Source organism: Oncorhynchus mykiss, chromosome 29 (assembly GCF_057628025.1).
Source record: "Oncorhynchus mykiss isolate SJ-2025 chromosome 29, ASM5762802v1, whole genome shotgun sequence".
Lineage (NCBI taxonomy): Eukaryota > Metazoa > Chordata > Actinopteri > Salmoniformes > Salmonidae > Oncorhynchus > Oncorhynchus mykiss.
The window spans coordinates 42,616,015-42,634,596 of NC_143050.1; the positions used below are offsets into that span (position 1 = coordinate 42,616,015).

The 18,582-nt window shown below is 39.4% G+C and overlaps 1 long non-coding RNA gene across 2 annotated transcripts; it reads left to right on the plus strand.

Annotated features, from left to right (window-relative positions):
- The first annotated feature begins 702 nt into the window (after positions 1-702).
- LOC149970457 (uncharacterized) lies at positions 703-14,901 on the plus strand. Of its 2 annotated transcripts, none has more exons than XR_016493419.1 (2): positions 703-900; positions 10,444-14,901. It is a non-coding gene; the product is annotated as an uncharacterized LOC149970457 (long non-coding RNA). The 2 variants fall into 2 exon arrangements; XR_016493418.1 differs by lacking the exon at positions 703-900 and adding an exon at positions 1,928-2,205 and having other exon boundaries at positions 10,444-13,108.
- Positions 14,902-18,582: the final 3,681 nt, after the last annotated feature.

Sequence of the window (18,582 nt, forward strand, 5' to 3'; positions counted from 1 at the left end):
CTAGAGCGAATTTACGAAAGCACCCGAATGTCCACTGAGAAAACACAACGACTATACCATTTAAGTAAGCTAAGAATGACGACAATAATGAAGTCAATAAACTTTGGGTAGTTAGATAGCCTAATAATTTTGCACGCCCAATTTTTCAGTTTTTGATTTGTTAAAAAAGTTTGAAATATCCAATAAATGTCGTTCCACTTCATGATTGTGTCCCACTTGTTGTTGATTCTTCACAAAAAAATACAGTTTTATATCTTTATGTTTGAAGCCTGAAATGTGGCAAAAGGTCGCAAAGTTCAAGGGGGCCGAATACTTTCGCAAGGCACTGTATAAACATCTGAATCTGCGCATTCACCAAACAATGCAATGCGTAATGTGTTTCTCCTCCCGGTATGAAAATGCAATAGCGCATGACTCTCTTTACGCTGGAGCTTACTACATGGGTTGGTCTTCCAACACATAAACATAGCGTATTGCCGTTTAGCTCAGCTCATTGGCTATCTACCCAGCTAGATTTCAAGACGATCAGTGGTCATTGGGTTAAAAGACAGTCAATCAACGAAACAGCGGGCAAATCATTGGTGCACAATGATGTCATTACTTGTCTTCAAACCGGTTTCTTTCAGTCAATACGTCCCGCGAAATGACCCATCAGGTTTGATTGTGTTACAAACAAACCAGTTGATTGCAGTGAAACCAAACATGACTGGAGAAGTCACGTTCTGTGTGGGGTGATTTACCTGGAATGTGTCGTCGAAAATGGAATGAGACGGAGTTCACGACACAAGCGGTTCACAAAATGTTTCGTGTTAGGCTATAAAAACGAATTTTATCAAATTAAAGATCATTCATTGTGTAACAATGAGCATTGGAATTGCAAACAGAGGAAGATCGTCAAAGGTAAACAATTTATTTTATTGCAGTTTGTGATTTTGTTACGCCTGTGCTGGTTGAAATAGTTGTTTTTATGGGGCTCTATGCTCAGATAATCGCATCGTATTCTTTCGCAGTAAATCCTTTTTTGAATCTGACAATGCAGTTGGATTAGCAAGATTCTAGGCTTTCGATACAGGCGAGACACTTGTATTTTCATGAATGTTTAATATGACTATTTATGTAGCAACCACCGTATGTTGTGGAATTTCAGCCCGCTAGCGGGTTCCGTGCGCAGAGAGGTTAAGATAACCTTCGAGCCAACTGGGGGCCCAAGACTGGTTAGGAGATGAACTGATGAACTGTGAGAATATTAGGGTAGCACTGTAATTCGTGAATCATATGCTGTCTGCCGCTTTTCTTAACTCTTCCCCTTTCTACCTTCTACACTTCTCTCCCCACCTAGTCTTTCTACCTCATTTTATAATGCACACCATATGTGCATTGAAATACAGATTGAATAATCTAATCTTATAATTATAATTATAATGCACTTATGTATTTATAACACCTGGATAATGAACTTCTTTCAATAAAGCGTTTCACAATCTCCACTGGTTGAAATTAACTTCATATGGCTGCAGGGACAGTATTGAGTAGCTTGGATGAAAAGGTGCCCATTGTAAACGGCCTGCTCTTCAGTCTCAGTTGCTAATATATGCATATTATTATTAATATTGGATAGAAAACACTCTGAAGTTTCTAAAACTGTTTGAATTATGTCTGTGAGTATAACAGAACTCATATTGCAGGCAAAAACCTAAGAAATTCCACTTCCTGTTTGTATTTTTTCTGGGGGTGGCAGATTTTCAACCAAGCTCTCATTGAAATTACAGTCAGATATGGTTGAATTTTCACTTCCTACGCCTTCCACTAGATGTCAACAGTCAATAGAACTTTGTCTGATGACTCTAATGTGAAGGGGGGTCGAATGAGACAGGAAATAGTCACCACTGCCACGAGTTGACCATGCTTTCACCATGCGCGTTCACAGGGGAAGGACCTGCGTTCCACCGGTCATCTGAAGTCATTCTAATTCTCCGGTTGGAACGTTATTCAAGATATATGTAAACAACATTCTAAAGATTGATTCAGTACATCATTTGACATGTTTCTACTGACTGTTATGGACCTTTTGGAGATTTCGTCATGTTATAGTGGACGCGCTTTGTGACATAAATTGGACATAAATAACGGACATTTTCGAACAAATCAAGCATTTATTAAGGACCTGGGATTCCTAGGACTGCATTCTGATGAAGTTCATCAAAGGTAAGGAAACATTTATCATGTATTTTCTGGTTTCTGTTGACTCCAACATGGCAGCTAATTTGGCCTCTGTTCTGAGCTCTGTCTCAGATTATTGGATGCGTTGCTTTTTTTAAAATCTGACACCGCGGTTGCATTAAGGAGAGGTATATCTATAATTCCATGTGTATAACTTGTATTATCATGTACATTTATGATGAGTATTTCTGTTGAAACGATGTGGCTATGCAAAATCACTTGATGTTTTTGGAACAAGTGAATCTAATAAGCCAATGTGAACTCAGATTTTTTTTATATAAATATGAACTTTATCAAACAAAATATGCATGTATTGTGTAACATGAAGTCCTATGAGTGTCATCTGATGAAGATAATTCAAGGTTAGTGATTAATTCTATCTATATTTCTGCTTTTTGTGAATACTATATTTAGCTGGAAAATGGCTGTGCTTATTGTGGTTTGGTGGACCTAACATAATCGTTTTGTAGTGCTTTTGCTGAAAAGCATATTAACAATGAGAATAGCTTTAAAATGGTATGAGACACATGTATGTTTGAGGAATGTTAATTATGAGATTTTTGATGTTTTGAAAATGGCGCCCTACACTTTGACTGGCTGTTGTCAAATCGCTCCCGTTAACGGGATTGCAGCTATAAGAAGTTTTTAAGTATCTCATTGAAATACTATCCTGTGTCCTCAGATCACTGCAGATGAAGGGATTTAGATATGCATAGTTTTTTTCTGTATATATGAATTACAAATCAATCATGTTTCTAGTCTATTACATAGTTACAATGTGTAATCATTGTTGTCCCAGGAGCAAGAGTGGTAAACACTGTTGAAGTGTATAATTGTAATACATACATACAGACATAGCATCATTCGAATGATGGAGTTTGACATGACTGAAAAATAATGTCTCAGAGATTCATACCTGAACCGCACCTTTATTTGACAAGGAAGAGTACATGATCAGTGAATATATTCAATGTACAGGCTACAATGTGGGAATCTAATGCGTGGTAATAACTACAGTACATGTGTGTATATAGGACTTGCATCCTTGGCACAATAAAGTTATTATATTGTACTCTATCCACAAGCTTCAATAATACCATTCAGACTTGAAGTTGATACAACAACTATGATAGCTGAGGATCATAGATTGGTATGAATTTTAGTTCAGAAAATAACGTTTTAAGGTCCATACACAGATCAGCTACATACTGTAGCAAGCTACACATCCATATTTCATACATTTATTTATATCCTCCACTACACAATAAGCAAGTAAATAGTTAGCTACGGTTGAAGTCGGAAGTTTACATACACTTAAGTTGGAGTCATTAAAACTCGTTTTTCAACCACTCCACAAATGTCCTCTTAACCTCTCTGGGATCGTTCAGGACGCTAGCTTCCCACCTCGCCAACAGCCAGTGAAAGTGCAGGGCGCCAAATTCAAAACAACAGAAATCTCATAATTAAAATTCCTCAACCATACAAGTATTTTACACCATTTAAAAGATACACTTATCGTTAATCCAACCACAGTGTCCGATTTCAAAAAGGCTTTTCGGTGAAAACAGAACATATCATTATGTTAGGTCAGCAACTAGTCACAGAAAGCATTCAGCCATTTTCCAACCAAAGAGAGGTGTCACAAAAAGCAGAAATATAGATACAATTAATCACTAACCTTTGACGATCTTCATCAGATGACACTCCCAGGACTCAATGTTACACAATACATGTATATTTTTCTTCGATCAAGTTCATATTTATATCCAAAAACCTCAGTTTACATTGGCGCCATGTTCAGAAATGCCTCCAAAGCATCCGGAGAAATTGCAGAGAGCCACATCAAATAAGAGAATAAACTTAGATGTTTTACATAGAATTAAAGATAAACTTGTTCTTAATGCAACCACTGTGTCAGATTTCAAAAAAGCTATACGGCACAAGCACAATATTCAATAATCTGAGAACAGCGTTCAGCTGCAAAAGCAAGCCATAGAGTTACCCGCCAAGTTGTGGAGTCAACAAAAGTCATAAATAGCATTATAAATCTTCACTTACCTTCGCTGATCTTCGTCGGAATGCACTCCCAGGACTCCCACAATACATTTTTGTTTTGTTCGATTACGTCCATATTTATGTCCAAATACTTCAGTTTTGTTTGCTCGTTTAGTTCACTATTCCAAAGGAACAATGCGCGAGCGCAAAATCCAAACGAAAATTCAAAAGACTTCCATTACAGTTTGTAGAAACATGTCAAATGATGTTTACAGTCAATCCTTAGGGTCTTTTAATAATAAATCTTTAATAATATTCCAACCAGACAATAGCGGATTCATTACAGAGGAAAAAGAAGGCATGGCGCGCCCGCGTGACCGCGCAGTAAATAACTGATTGGCCACAGCCTAGTCCACTTGTTGAAACAGCTCTTATTCGACCCTCTTCCACAATAGAAGCCTCAAACAACTGTTGACATCTGCTGGAAGCCTTGGGAAGTGCACTCTGGCCCAATAGACATATAAATGAAACTACAAACCTTAGATTTCGCACTTCCTGGTTGGATTTGTCTCAGGTTTTTGCCCGCCATCTGAGTTTTGTTATACTCACAGACATAATTCAAACAGTTTTAGAAACTTCAGAGTGTTTCCTATCCAATACTACTAATAATATGCATATATGAGCATCTGGGACAGAGTAGCAGGCAGTTTACTCTGGGCACCTTATTCATCCAAGCTACTCAATACTGCCCCCCCCCTGTCACCAATAAGTTTTAACAAACTATAGTTTTGGCAAGTTGGTTAGGAGATCTACTTTGTGCATGACAAAAGTAAAGTTTACAACAATTGTTTACAGACAGATTATTTCACTTATAATTCATTGTATCACAATTCCAGTTTGTCAGAAGTTCACATACACTAAGTTGACTGTGCCTTTAAACAACTTGGAAAATTCCAGAAAATGATGTCATGGCTTTAGAAGCTTTTGATTGGCTAATCGACATAATTTGAGTCAATTGGAGGTGTACCTGTGGATTTATTTCAAGGCCTACCTTCTAACTCAGTGCCTCTTTGATTGCCGCCATGGGAAAAATCAAAAGAAATCAGCCATTCTGTCTCCTGGAGATGAACGTACTTTGGTGCGAAAAGTGCAAATCAATCCCAGAACAGCAAAGGACCTTGTGAAAATGCTGGAGGAAACAGGTACAAAAGTATCTGTATCCACAGTAAAATGAGTCCTATATCGACATAACCTGAAAGGCCGCTCAGCAAGGAACAAGCCACTGCTCCAAAACCGCCATAAAAAACCCAGACTACGGTTTGCAACTGCACATGGGTGCAAAAATCATACTTTTTGTAGAAATGTTCTCTAGTCTGATGAAACAAAAATGGAACTGTTTGGCCATAATGACCATCGCTATGTTTGGAAGAGAAATGGGGATGCTTGTAAGCCGAAGAACACCATCCCAACTGTCTTCCAAATGGACAATGACCCCAAGCATACTTCCAAAGTTGTGGCAAAATGGCTTAAGGACAACAAAGTCAAGGTATTGGAGTAGCCATCACAAAGGCCTTTGTGGGCAGAACTGAAAAAGCGTGTACGAGCAATGAAGCCTGCAAACCTGACTCAGTTACACCAGCTTTGTCATGAGGAATGTGCCAAAATTCACCTAAATTATTGTGGGAAGGCTTCCTGAAATGTTTGACCCAAGTGAAACAATTTAAAGGCAATACTACCAAATACTAATTGAGTGTATGTAAACGTCTGACCCACTGGGAATGTGATGAAAGAAACAAAAGCTGAAATAAATCATTCTCTCTACTATTATTCTGACATTTTCACATTGTTAAAATGAAGTGGTGATCATAACTGACTTAAGACAGGGAATATTTACTAGGATTAACTGTCAGGAATTGTGAAAAGCTGAGTTGAAATGTATTTGGCTAAGGTGTATGTAAACTTCCAACTTCAATTGTAGCTATGTTACTTCAGCTTCATTGCAAGTCAAGCTTACACAATTGTACATTCAATTTGCAATAAATGCTTTATCTAGCTAGATTCTTTACATCCACTGTTTCACAAGACGACAGCCTGGTTTGCCTGTTCTCAGGAGTCCTTAAAACATTAAACAACATGAATTACAAATGAATTCTCAACACTAGCTTGCTGGCTAATGTTATCTAGTCAGATAATTTACGAAAATCGCTACCTAGCAAGTTAACTTTATGACATATGAATATGCACGTTTGTCTCTACCTTAACTAAGATATTCCTCTCAATTGTACATTTTTATGCCGTTATAACTACTTACATCTGCTTCCACCGTAATGTTTTGTCAGTCATCTTTGTTGAAGAATGCCACAAGGCAAGGGTGGAACGCGTCAAAATTCATAATTGGAACCACTCGATATGATTGGTCATAACAAAAACCTTGTGCATAATGAGTGCTCTAACTCCCGCTTGTGGTGGTCTGGAGCAATGAAGCCGTGACGCTGGGTACCTCTAAGTCTTGCAGTGTAAGATCGCAACTTTTAACTTCTTGCTCCTACTTGAGACGCAGATGTCTCAAGTAGACACCTGGAAATGGAAATGCGCTACGCTAAATGTTAAATGTACTCGTTAAAACTCAAACGTTCATCAAAATGCAAATGCAGGGTATTGAAATAAAGCTACACTCGTTGTGAACCTAGCCAACAAGTCAGATCTTGAAAATGCTTTTCGGCGAAAGCATGAGAAGCTATTATCTGATAGCATGCAACACCTCAAAATGCCTGAATGCGACGTAAACAAAGATTTTGCTTATCCGGCGCTACACAAAACGCAGAAATAAAATATAAAACATTCATTACCTTTGACGAGCTTCTTTCTTGGCACTCCTATATGCCCCATAAACATCACTATTGGGTATTTTTTTCGTTTAAATCGGTCCATATATACCCAAAATAGCTTTCTATGGAAGCTGTGTCATTCAGAAAAAAACAATGTTTTTAAACGCTGCGTCATTTTTTTAAATTAAAAAAGTTGACGATAAACTTTCACAAAACACTTCGAAATACTTTTGTAATCCAACTTTAGGTATTAGTAAACGTTTATAATCTATCAAAATGATTACAGGGCAACGTGTATTCAATAGCTCCTCGTCTTCACATCAATGGCTGCCAATGTGCACATTCAAAACATCCTGGTGGAGACCGGAAGAAATTGAATCCTGTTAGTTGGATTTACCAAGAAAAAACTCCCTGGAAAATGACGACAATGGCGACATCGTGTGGAATCTGTAGGAATTGCATGCAGATCCATAATTAATTTTGTGCCCTTTTAACAACCCATGAAAGTGACTTATGGAAATTATTTTTAGCTTTCAGAGAGCAGTTTTTCTTGCGTTTTTCGATGAAACACACGATCTGTTATAGTCACAGCCGTGATTTAACCAGTTTTAGAAACTTCAGAGTGTTTTCTATCCACACATACTAATCATATGCATATACTATATTCCTGGCATGAGTAGCAGGACGCTGAAAAGTTGCGCGATTTTTAACAGAATGTTCGAAAAAGGAGGGGGTAACTGTAAGCACGCATACACAAACACACACAGTCTGTGTATGAGATTAAGTGTTAGCTGTTTGCAGGATGTTCTCACTGGGGCTCATTTGCAATACAAGCTGCTAATTTCAAGGAAAACAGACTGAGTTTGTAGGGCTAATCACAATGTGCTTGACCTTACTGAAAGTTAAACACACACACTTTCCCTCTTGCCACCCACAAACACAGCAGATGGAGTGTTCACGCTTTAATAACCTCAGCCTGTTGATCTCTCAGGATTTACAGTGCCTTGCGAAAGTATTCGGCCCCCTTGAACTTTGCAACCTTTTGCCACATTTCAGGCTTCAAACATAAAGATATAAAACTGTGTTGGAAGACCAACCCATGTAGTAAGCTCCAGCGTAAAGAGAGTCATGCGCTATTGCATTTTCATACCGGGAGGAGAAACACATTACGCATTGCATTGTTTGGTGAATGCGCAGATTCAGATGTTTATACAGTGCCTTGCGAAAGTATTCGGCCCCCTTGAACTTTGCGACCTTTTGCCACATTTCAGGCTTCAAACATAAAGATATAAAACTGTATTTTTTTGTGAAGAATCAACAACAAGTGGGACACAATCATGAAGTCGAACGACATTTATTGGATATTTCAAACTTTTTTAACAAATCAAAAACTGAAAAATTGGGCGTGCAAAATTATTCAGCCCCTTTACTTTCAGTGCAGCAAACTCTCTCCAGAAGTTCAGTGAGGATCTCTGAATGATCCAATGTTGACCTAAATGACTAATGATGATAAATACAATCCACCTGTGTGTAATCAAGTCTCCGTATAAATGCACCTGCACTGTGATAGTCTCAGAGGTCCGTTAAAAGCGCAGAGAGCATCATGAAGAACAAGGAATACACCAGGCAGGTCCGAGATACTGTTGTGAAGAAGTTTAAAGCCGGATTTGGATACAAAAAGATTTCCCAAGCTTTAAACATCCCAAGGAGCATTGTGCAAGCGATAATATTGAAATGGAAGGAGTATCAGACCACTGCAAATCTACCAAGACCTGGCCGTCCCTCTAAACTTTCAGCTCATACAAGGAGAAGACTGATCAGAGATGCAGCCAAGAGGCCCATGATCACTCTGGATGAACTGCAGAGATCTACAGCTGAGGTGGGAGACTCTGTCCATAGGACAACAATCAGTCGTATATTGCACAAATCTGGCCTTTATGGAAGAGTGGCAAGAAGAAAGCCATTTCTTAAAGATATCCATAAAAAGTGTTGTTTAAAGTTTGCCACAAGCCACCTGGGCGACACACCAAACATGTGGAAGAAGGTGCTCTGGTCAGATTAAACCAAAATTTATCTTTTTGGCAACAATGCAAAATGTTATGTTTGGCGTAAAAGCAACACAGCTGAACACACCATCCCCACTGTCAAACATGGTGGTGGCAGCATCATGGTTTGGGCCTGCTTTTCTTCAGCAGGGACAGGGAAGATGGTTAAAATTGATGGGAAGATGGATGGAGCCAAATACAGGACCATTCTGGAAGAAAACCTGATGGAGTCTGCAAAAGACCTGAGACTGGGACGGAGATTTGTCTTCCAACAAGACAATGATCCAAAACATAAAGCAAAATCTACAATGGAATGGTTCAAAAATAAACATATCCAGGTGTTAGAATGGCCAAGTCAAAGTCCAGACCTGAATCCAATCGAGAATCTGTGGAAAGAACTGAAAACTGCTGTTCACAAATGCTCTCCATCCAACCTCACTGAGCTCGAGCTGTTTTGCAAGGAGGAATGGGAAAAAATTTCAGTCTCTCGATGTGCAAAACTGATAGAGACATACCCCAAGCGACTTACAGCTGTAATTGCAGCAAAAGGTTGCGCTACAAAGTATTAACTTAACGGGGCTGAATAATTTTGCACGCCCAATTTTTCAGTTTTTGATTTGTTAAAAAAGTTTGAAATATCCAATAAATGTCGTTCCACTTCATGATTGTGTCCCACTTGTTGTTGATTCTTCACAAAAAAAATAAAGTTTTATATCTTTATGTTTGAAGCCTGAAATGTGGCAAAAGGTTATAAAGTTCAAGGAGGCCGAATACTTTCGCAAGGCACTGTATTTCTCTCTCACACACACACACACACACATGCACACTATTCAACTGAGCATCATTCACGCTGGGTGGCAAGCTGGAACGAAGCATGATGAAATTACAATGGCCAGAAACTGACATTTGCACAGGTCAGCACAAAACTACTTGGCTGTGCCGCAGAACCTGCGTCTGTGTGTGTTTGTGTGTGTGTGTGCTAGTAACAATCATAGAAAGAACATTGTTCAATATTCTTCCACTTGCAAACCCTACAAACCCCCTGCACAGAAAAGACTCAGCTAACCTTTTGTCTAATATTCCTCTCTCCATGGCGATTCCAGCATTATAGACATGACCTTTACATGCAAAGTCACAAATTGAATGTCTGACAGAATGGACAAACAAAATTTGAATGAAACTTTTGATGTTTTTTTCTATAGTACCCCTTGGGGGGAGTGTATACCCAAAAAGCGGACTTCTATGCTGCAATAGTCTATATGCCGGTGGTCTAGGGTCAGTCTGTCCTATCTGGTGAAATTATCCTGTGTGAACTTAAGTATGCTATCTCTAATTCTCCCCCTTCTCTCTCGAAGGACCTGAGCCAAATGACCATTCCTCAGGACTGCCTGGCCTGATGACTCCTGGCTGTCCTCGTCCCCAGTCCAACTGGTTGTGTTGTTCTCTCTCTCTCTCTCTCTCTCTCTTTCTTTCTTTCTTTCTTTCTTTCTTTCTTCCTGGCTGTCTAAACCTCTGAATGCTTGGCTATGGAAAGCCAACTGACTACAACCACTGTGATTATTGTTTGACCCTGCTGGTCATCTATGGACGTTTGGACATCTTGAAGAACGATCTGACCTTAATGGCCATGTGCTCTTATAATTTCCACCTGGCACAGCCAGAAGAGGACTGGCCATCCCTCAGAACCTGGTTCCTTAAGGTTTCCCCCTAGGTTCCTTTCTAGGGAGTTTTCCCCCAGGCACTGTGCTTCTACATCTGCAATGTAGGGTTTTAGGCTGGGTTTCTGTATAGGCACTTTGTGACATCTGCTGGTGTGGATAGGGCTTTATAAATACATTAGATTGAACATTTGATTGACTCTCAATATGCAAGACACTTCAATTTGGTCTGTATTGCTTCATTACAATATAATCTTCATAATTAAATTTGGGAAAGCTGTGAGAGGAGAAACAAGCTCTGTGAGCTATGTCAAAAAGCCATGCAATATGATTGACTAAAAAGCCTTTTTTGTTGGCCTACTGCCCTGAAATGGCAAAAGGTCATGCAATTTTCTACAAACATTTTTCAGATAAAGCATGAACACCAACGTATACAGTGGGGCAAAAAAGTATTTACTCAGCCACCAATTGTGCAAGTTCTCCTACTTAAAAAGATGAGAGGCCTGTAATTTTCATCATAGGTACACTTCAACTATGAAAGACAAAATGAGAAAAAAAATCCAGAAAATCACATTGTAGGATTTTTAATGAATTTATTTGCAAATTATGGTGGAAAATAAGTATTTGGTCAATAACAAAAGTTTATCGCAATACTTTGTTATATACCCTTTGTTGGCAATGACAGAGGTCAAACGTTTTCTGTAAGCCTTCACAAGGTTTTCACACACTGTTGCTGGTATTTTGGCCCATTCCTCCATGCAGATCTCCTCTAGAGCAGTGATGTTTTGGGGCTGTTGCTGGGCAACACGGACTTTCAACTCCCTCCAAAGATTTTCTATGGGGTTGAGATCTGGAGACTGGCTAGGCCACTCCAGGACCTTGAAATGCTTCTTACGAAGCCACTCCTTCGTTGCCCGGGCGGTGTGTTTGGGATCATTGTCATGCTGAAAGATCCAACCACGTTTCATCTTCAATGCCCTTGCTGATGGAAGGAGGTTTTCACTCAAAATCTCACGATACAAGGCCCCATTCATTCTTTCCTTTACACGGATCAGTCGTCCTGGTCCCTTTGCAGAAATACAGCCCCAAAGCATGATGTTTCCACCCCATGCTTCACAGTAGGTATGTTGTTCTTTGGATGCAACTCAGCATTTTTTGTCCTCTAAACACGACAAGTTGAGTTTTAACCAAAAAGTTATATTTTGGTTTCATCTGACCATATGACATTCTCCCAATCTTCTTCTTGATCATCCAAATGCTCTCTAGCAAACTTCAGACGAGCCTGGACATGTACTGGCTTAAGCAGGGGGACACGTCTGGCACTGCAGGATTTGATTCCCTGGCGGCGTAGTGTGTTACTGATGGTAGGCTTTGTTACTTTGGTCCCAGCTCTCTGCAGGTCATTCACTAGGTCCCCCCGTGTGGTTCTGCGATTTTTGCTCACCTTTCTTGTGATCATTTTGACCCCACGGGGTGAGATCTTGCGTGGAGCCCCAGATTGAGGGAGATTATCAGTGGTTTTGTATGTCTTCCATTTCCTAATAATTGCTCCCACAGTTGATTTCTTCAAACCAAGCTGCTTACCTATTGCAGATTCAGTCTTCCCAGCCTCGTGCAGGTCTACAATTTTGTTTCTGGTGTCCTTTGACAGCTCTTTGGTCTTGGCCATAGTGGAGTTTGGAGTGTGACTGTTTGAGGTTGTGGACAGGTGTCTTTTATGCTGATAACAAGTTCAAACAGGTGCCATTAATACAGGTAACGAGTGGAGGACAGAGGAGCCTCTTAAAGAAGAAGTTACAGGTCTGTGAGAGCCAGAAATCTTGCTTGTTTGTAGGTGACCAAATACTTATTTTCTACCATAATTTGCAAAATAAATTCATTAAAAATCCTACAATGTGATATTCTTGATTTTTTTTTCTCATTTTAGACCTCAAGGATAAGTGTAAACATGGTTTAATTTGGAAATTATTAACTTCATTTGGGCATGCTCAGGTTGACATTCACACAGAATCTCCCAAATATGTCGCCCCATTGTCACAGCCTAATCTGTTTCACCTGTCTTCGTGCTTGTCTTCACCCCCTTCCAGGTGTCGCCTATCTTCCCCATTATCCCCTGTGTATTTTTACCTGTGTGTTCTGTTTGTCTGTGGCCAGTTCATTTTGTTTGTGAAACCTACCAGTGTTTGTTCCCCTGCTTCTGTCTATTTCTTGCTCCTGTTTCCTAGTCCTTCCCGGTTTTGACCCTTCTGCCTGCCTGCCGTACTATACCTTGTCCCACCTTACTGGATTACTGACCCCTGCCTGCCTTTGACCTGTCATTTGCCTGCCCCTGTATTAGAAATAAACTTTTGCTTCTTCAACACTTTCTGCATCTGGGTCATACCTGAAACGTGATACCCATAACGTCTTGCAGTTTAGTTTCTTCTTCAGATCTATTTACGGGATGAATGATGACTTATACCTCAACAGAAACAACAGCAGAAAATAAACAGTTCTCTTTGGTTGTCTCAATGAATTTCCTTTGAAGGACTGTCTTACCAATGGACTTCTCTAAAGAGAGGAAACTCTGATGCAGAGAGGACGCTTCGATCGACACTCCTGTCAATGTGTTTTTGGGGATGGGAGAGAGGGAGATGGAAAGAGAGAGAGAGAGAGATGGAAAGACAGAGATGAAAAGATAGAAAGCGATGGAGAGAAAGGGAACAGACAAAGTTAGACCAACAACAGTGATTTGATCCATTTATTTGTCAGATGCGGCGAATACAACACCTTACAGTGAAATGCTTACTTACAAGCCCTTAACCAACAATGCAGTTTTAAGAAAGTACCTAAAAAAGTATGATACAAGAATAACAAATAATTATAGAGCAGCAGTAAATAACAATATCGGGGCTATATACAGGGGGTACCGGTACAGAGTCAATGTGCGGGGGCACCAGTGCCGAGGTAATTGAGGTAATATGTACATGTAGGTAGAGTTATTGAAGTGACTATGCATAGAAAATAACAGAGAGTAGCAGCAGCGTAGAGGGGGGAGGGGGGCAATGCATTTGATTAGATGTTCAGGAGTCTTATGGCTTGGGGGTAGAAGCTGTTTAGAAGTCTCTTGGACCTAGACTTGGCGCTCTGGTACCACTAGAGTTAAACCCATGTGTGTATCACGCTTGCAAGGGTATATTCTATATATGTGTGTATTCGCACCTGTGTGCGTGGTCTTTAAAATGGTTTAGCTCAAGTGTCCAGTTTGCAGCCAAACATAGCAAGAATATTTTTTACCTGCTGGCTCTCCCTGCTCTTCATTCTACTGGCATCCATCTCGCTGTTACGCTTAGTTCTGCTACAGCTAATACCCTGCTCAATTGTGGCTAATTCTCACAATGTCAGCATGCCCGTGTGTGTGTGTGTGTGTGTGTGTCAACCTGACCAAGGTTCCACTCATACGGACTAATACAGGAGCAATTAAGATAAAGAAAAAGGTTTTACATCCACATTTGGAAAGCTTTCACTGAGTGCACCTCTCCAGAGACCTGTGTACGTTTCCCACCGGAGTTAAACATAACAGACTCAGTTACACGTCACAACAGCAAGCAAATTAATGAATGACTGAATGAAAGGATCCTAACGTCTGTCCATCTGTTTGCCTGTCTGGCTGGCCTTCTGGGCATATGTCCGTCCGTACATTTGTCCATGTCTCCATCCATCCATTCATACACTGTGAGACTTTTCTGTAATTTCAACAGTATAACACTGTAGGATGCACAGTGTAAGAATATTTTAAGATAATACACAATGCAAAGGACTAGAGGTCAATAGGAAATTAACAATCAATGGAAGTAGTTGTTTTTCAGTTCAACATCTGTTTAGAATCTGTGTGGGTTTCAGTCCTGGACCCATAGCAATGTGTGGCAAGATCTCATTGGTCTGAATCATCTAAAAATTGAGCCTGAAATAGGATACTTGTTTTTTGGCCACTGGCCCAATTTTACTGCAAGGAATTCTAATTGGTCAACCACAGGCTAGGGTTGGGGGTTATAAATTACATCCAGTCACTTTTTTATGTGGAGAAGACTGAGGACAGGGAAGAATGAACATCTACCTATCAGCATAACATCTGTGATTTGTTATTTTTGAATAAAACTATTTTTCTCCCCCTGATTTGCTTTAGGGTCTGTGTAATTGAAGAATAACATCAACTGCTAACAACAGTATAATACCATAAATGTATTTTACAGCATTCATACTGTAGATTGCACTGCATTATGGGTAAAATGCTATGGTCACCATAGCATCACCCACCTGTAGCATGCGCTCCAGCAGGTATATCTCTCTGGTCACCCCCAAAACCAATTCTTTCTTTGGCTGCCTCTCCTTCCAGTTCTCTGCTGCCAATGACTGGAACGAACTACAAACATCTCTGAAACTGGAAACACTTCTCTCCCTCACTAGCTTTAAGCACCAGCTGTCAGAGCAGCTCACAGATTACTGCACCTGTACATAGCCCACCTATAATTTAGCCCAAACAACTACCTCTTTCCCTACTGTATTAATTTATTTATTTTGCTCCTTTGCACCCCATTATTTTTATTTCTACTTTGCACATTCTTCCACTGCAAATCTACCATTCCAGTGTTTTACTTGCTATATTGTATTTACTTTGCCACCATGGCCTTTTTTTTGCCTTTACCTCCCTTATCTCACATCATTTGCTCACATTGTATATAGACTTGTTTCTACTGTGATACAGTCCTTATTGACTGTATGTTTGTTTTACTCTATGTGTAACTCTGTGTCGTTGTATGTGTCGAACTGCTTTGCTTTATCTTCGCCAGGTCGCAATTGTAAATGAGAACTTGTTCTCAACTTGCCTACCAGGTTAAATAAAGATGACAATAAAATATACTGTTATTAAATGTAATTCGGAAGCCTTCTGTAAAAATTACTCTAACAATACTGTATTTCTTTACAGTAATAGCTTATGCCTACTGTAGATACAAATGATTCATTTTAGGCACCAACCTAATGCTGTAGGGTGAGACACATGAAGCTCAGACTATTTTAATAAATATCTTCGTGTAGCTGCTGTTCTATCGAGAAATGGCTTGTTTCTAGCAGTTCAAAAGATGACCAATATGTTTTCGGATTGACGGCCCGCATTATACACCTACATCACGTTGTGGGCCGTATTCACGAGCCGCTAGGTGAAATTCCCCTCCCAGTATTATACAGTATTTCAAGTAGGATAGCAGCCTACACAATAAATAACTAATATTGGTAGCTATCTAGATGTCACCGTGATGTTTTATACTCAATGGGGAGAGTATGAATGGCAAAAACACCGGGACAGTGTCCTTAGCTGTCACAACCCTGTGTGATTCGGTGCACTTGGCTCTCATCTGCGCAACATAAATCACTGTTTTGTAGGCCATGATTGTCCATATTGCCTCTCCCGCTAACCATTTGTTTAATTTAAAAAACATTGTTCCATAATGTTACAATAATAGCTAAACCTGTTCACTTTACCAGTAGTTCGCAAACATTTTGGTGGCACACAACAGAAAATGTTGTGAGTCTGGTAAAATAAGCTGTGATATTGTGGAGGCTATAGAAATGTTGTATTAGTTTGCTAGGGTTTGAAGTAGGTGTATCTAGCTGTCGTATTTGTATTTGTTCAATGCCTCAATTGATTTTATAAACTATATTGGGTATATGCTGTAGAGGGTTTATAAAGGGGTTGTAATTGCATTAACAATTATTTAATCATGTGTAAATGCCTTATAACCATTAATAAAGTTATATCGCATTGGTCATAATAGTGCAATAACTGGACAGACTTTGCCAAATAGTGAGCCAATATTTACCTCCAGTTATTAACAATTTATAAATGCACTTACAAATGGTTATAAGGTTAACCTCTCTGCGCACCGAACCCGTTAGGGGGCTACATAAATAGTGTCTCACATGTTTCGAAAGCCTGGAATCTTGATAATCCAACTGCGTTGTCAGATTTAAAAAAGGATTTACTGCGAAAGAATAGGATGTGATTATCTGAGGATAGAGCCCCATAAAAAACAACTATTTCAACCAGCACAGGCGTAACAAAATCACAAACTGCAATAAAATAAATAGTTTACCTTTGACGATCTTCCTCTGTTTGCAATTCCAATGCTCATTGTTACACAATGAATGGTCTTTTGTTTGATAAAATCCATTTTTATAGCCTAACACAAAACATTTTGTGAACCGCTTGTGTCGTGAACTCCGTCTCATTCCATTTTCGACGACACATTCGATGTAAATACACACACTAAATGTGACTTTTCCAGTCATGTTTGGTTTCATTGCAATCAACTGGTTTGTTTGTAACACAACCAAACCTGATTGGTCATTTCGCGGGACGTATTGACCGAAAGAAACCGATTTGAAGACAACAAGTAATGACATCATTGTGCACCAATGATATGACCGCTGTTTAGTTGATTGACTGTATTTTAACCCAATAACCACTGATCGTCTTGAAATCTAGCTGGGTAGATAGCCAATGAGCTGAGGTAAACGGCAATATGTAATGTTTATGTGTTGGAAGACCAACCCATGCTGTAAACTCCGGTGTAAAGAGGTTCATTCGCCATTGAAGTTTCATACCGGAAGGAGCAACGCATGTTACGCACAGCGTTGTTTTGCGTTGTTTTCTTCAGCTGTTTATATATCAATCAGCATGGCAACTAAGTCAGGGAAAGCTAAATCTAAGTCTAGATATACAGTTGTACACACAATTTTAGAAGAAATTGATCGGGAAAGTGAGACAGAGATTGTTGGAGGACGATTAATTTAGCGATTCCCAAATGGAGGAATATTTTTTGAACGAGATGACATCGTTTTGGACTGGTAAATTCTTCTCATGCTAATGGCGTTGTTTGAAATTAAGAATATAAAATATTATTTGTGATTTTCTTTAAATTTTAGTTGCAATATATAAAAATGTAATGTAATGAAATGTAATGAAATGTAATGAAATGTAATGAAATGTGAGATGCGTGTGTGAGATGCGTGTGTCTGCCGCCCCAACCCACCCCCACACAAAATAGCCTATTTGAGGCTGTTGAGGGGAGGGCAGGCCCACAACAATGGCCAAAGTGAAATGGAGACAGTAGATACAGCTGATCTGTTGTAATATAATAAAGACAGTAGATCTAGCTGGCCTGTCATAATATAATAGAGACAGTAGATCCAGCTGAAATATCTTAATATAAAATAGACAGTAGATCTAGCTGGTCTGTCAAAATATAAATGAGACAGTAGATCTAGCAGGTCTATAATAATATATGTGTCACGTTCTGACCTTTATTTCCTTTGTTTTGTATTTATTTAGTATGGTCAGGGCGTGAGTTGGGTGGGCAGTCTATGTTTGCTTTTCTATGTTTTGGGTATTTCTATGTTTCGGCCTAGTATGGTTCTCAATCAGAGGCAGGTGTCATTAGTTGTCTCTGATTGAGAATCATACTTAGGTAGCCTGGGTTTCACTGTGTGTTTGTGGGTGATTGTTCCTGTCTCTGTGTTTGTTGTCACCAGATAGGCTGTTTAGGTTTTCTCACGTTTGTTGTTTTGTTAGTTTATTCATGTATAGTTTTCTTTATTAAAGAACCATGAATAACCACCACGCTGCATTTTGGTCCGCCTCTCCTTCACCTAAAGAAAACCGTTACAATATGCAACCTTATGTTCCCTGTGCTCTATATATATCTGTTTATTATATCTGTTGATACAGGGCTCATATGTGAAACTATTCTAACTGAACATTTTCTTTCACAGTGACACTGACTCCGAATGGGAGCCCCC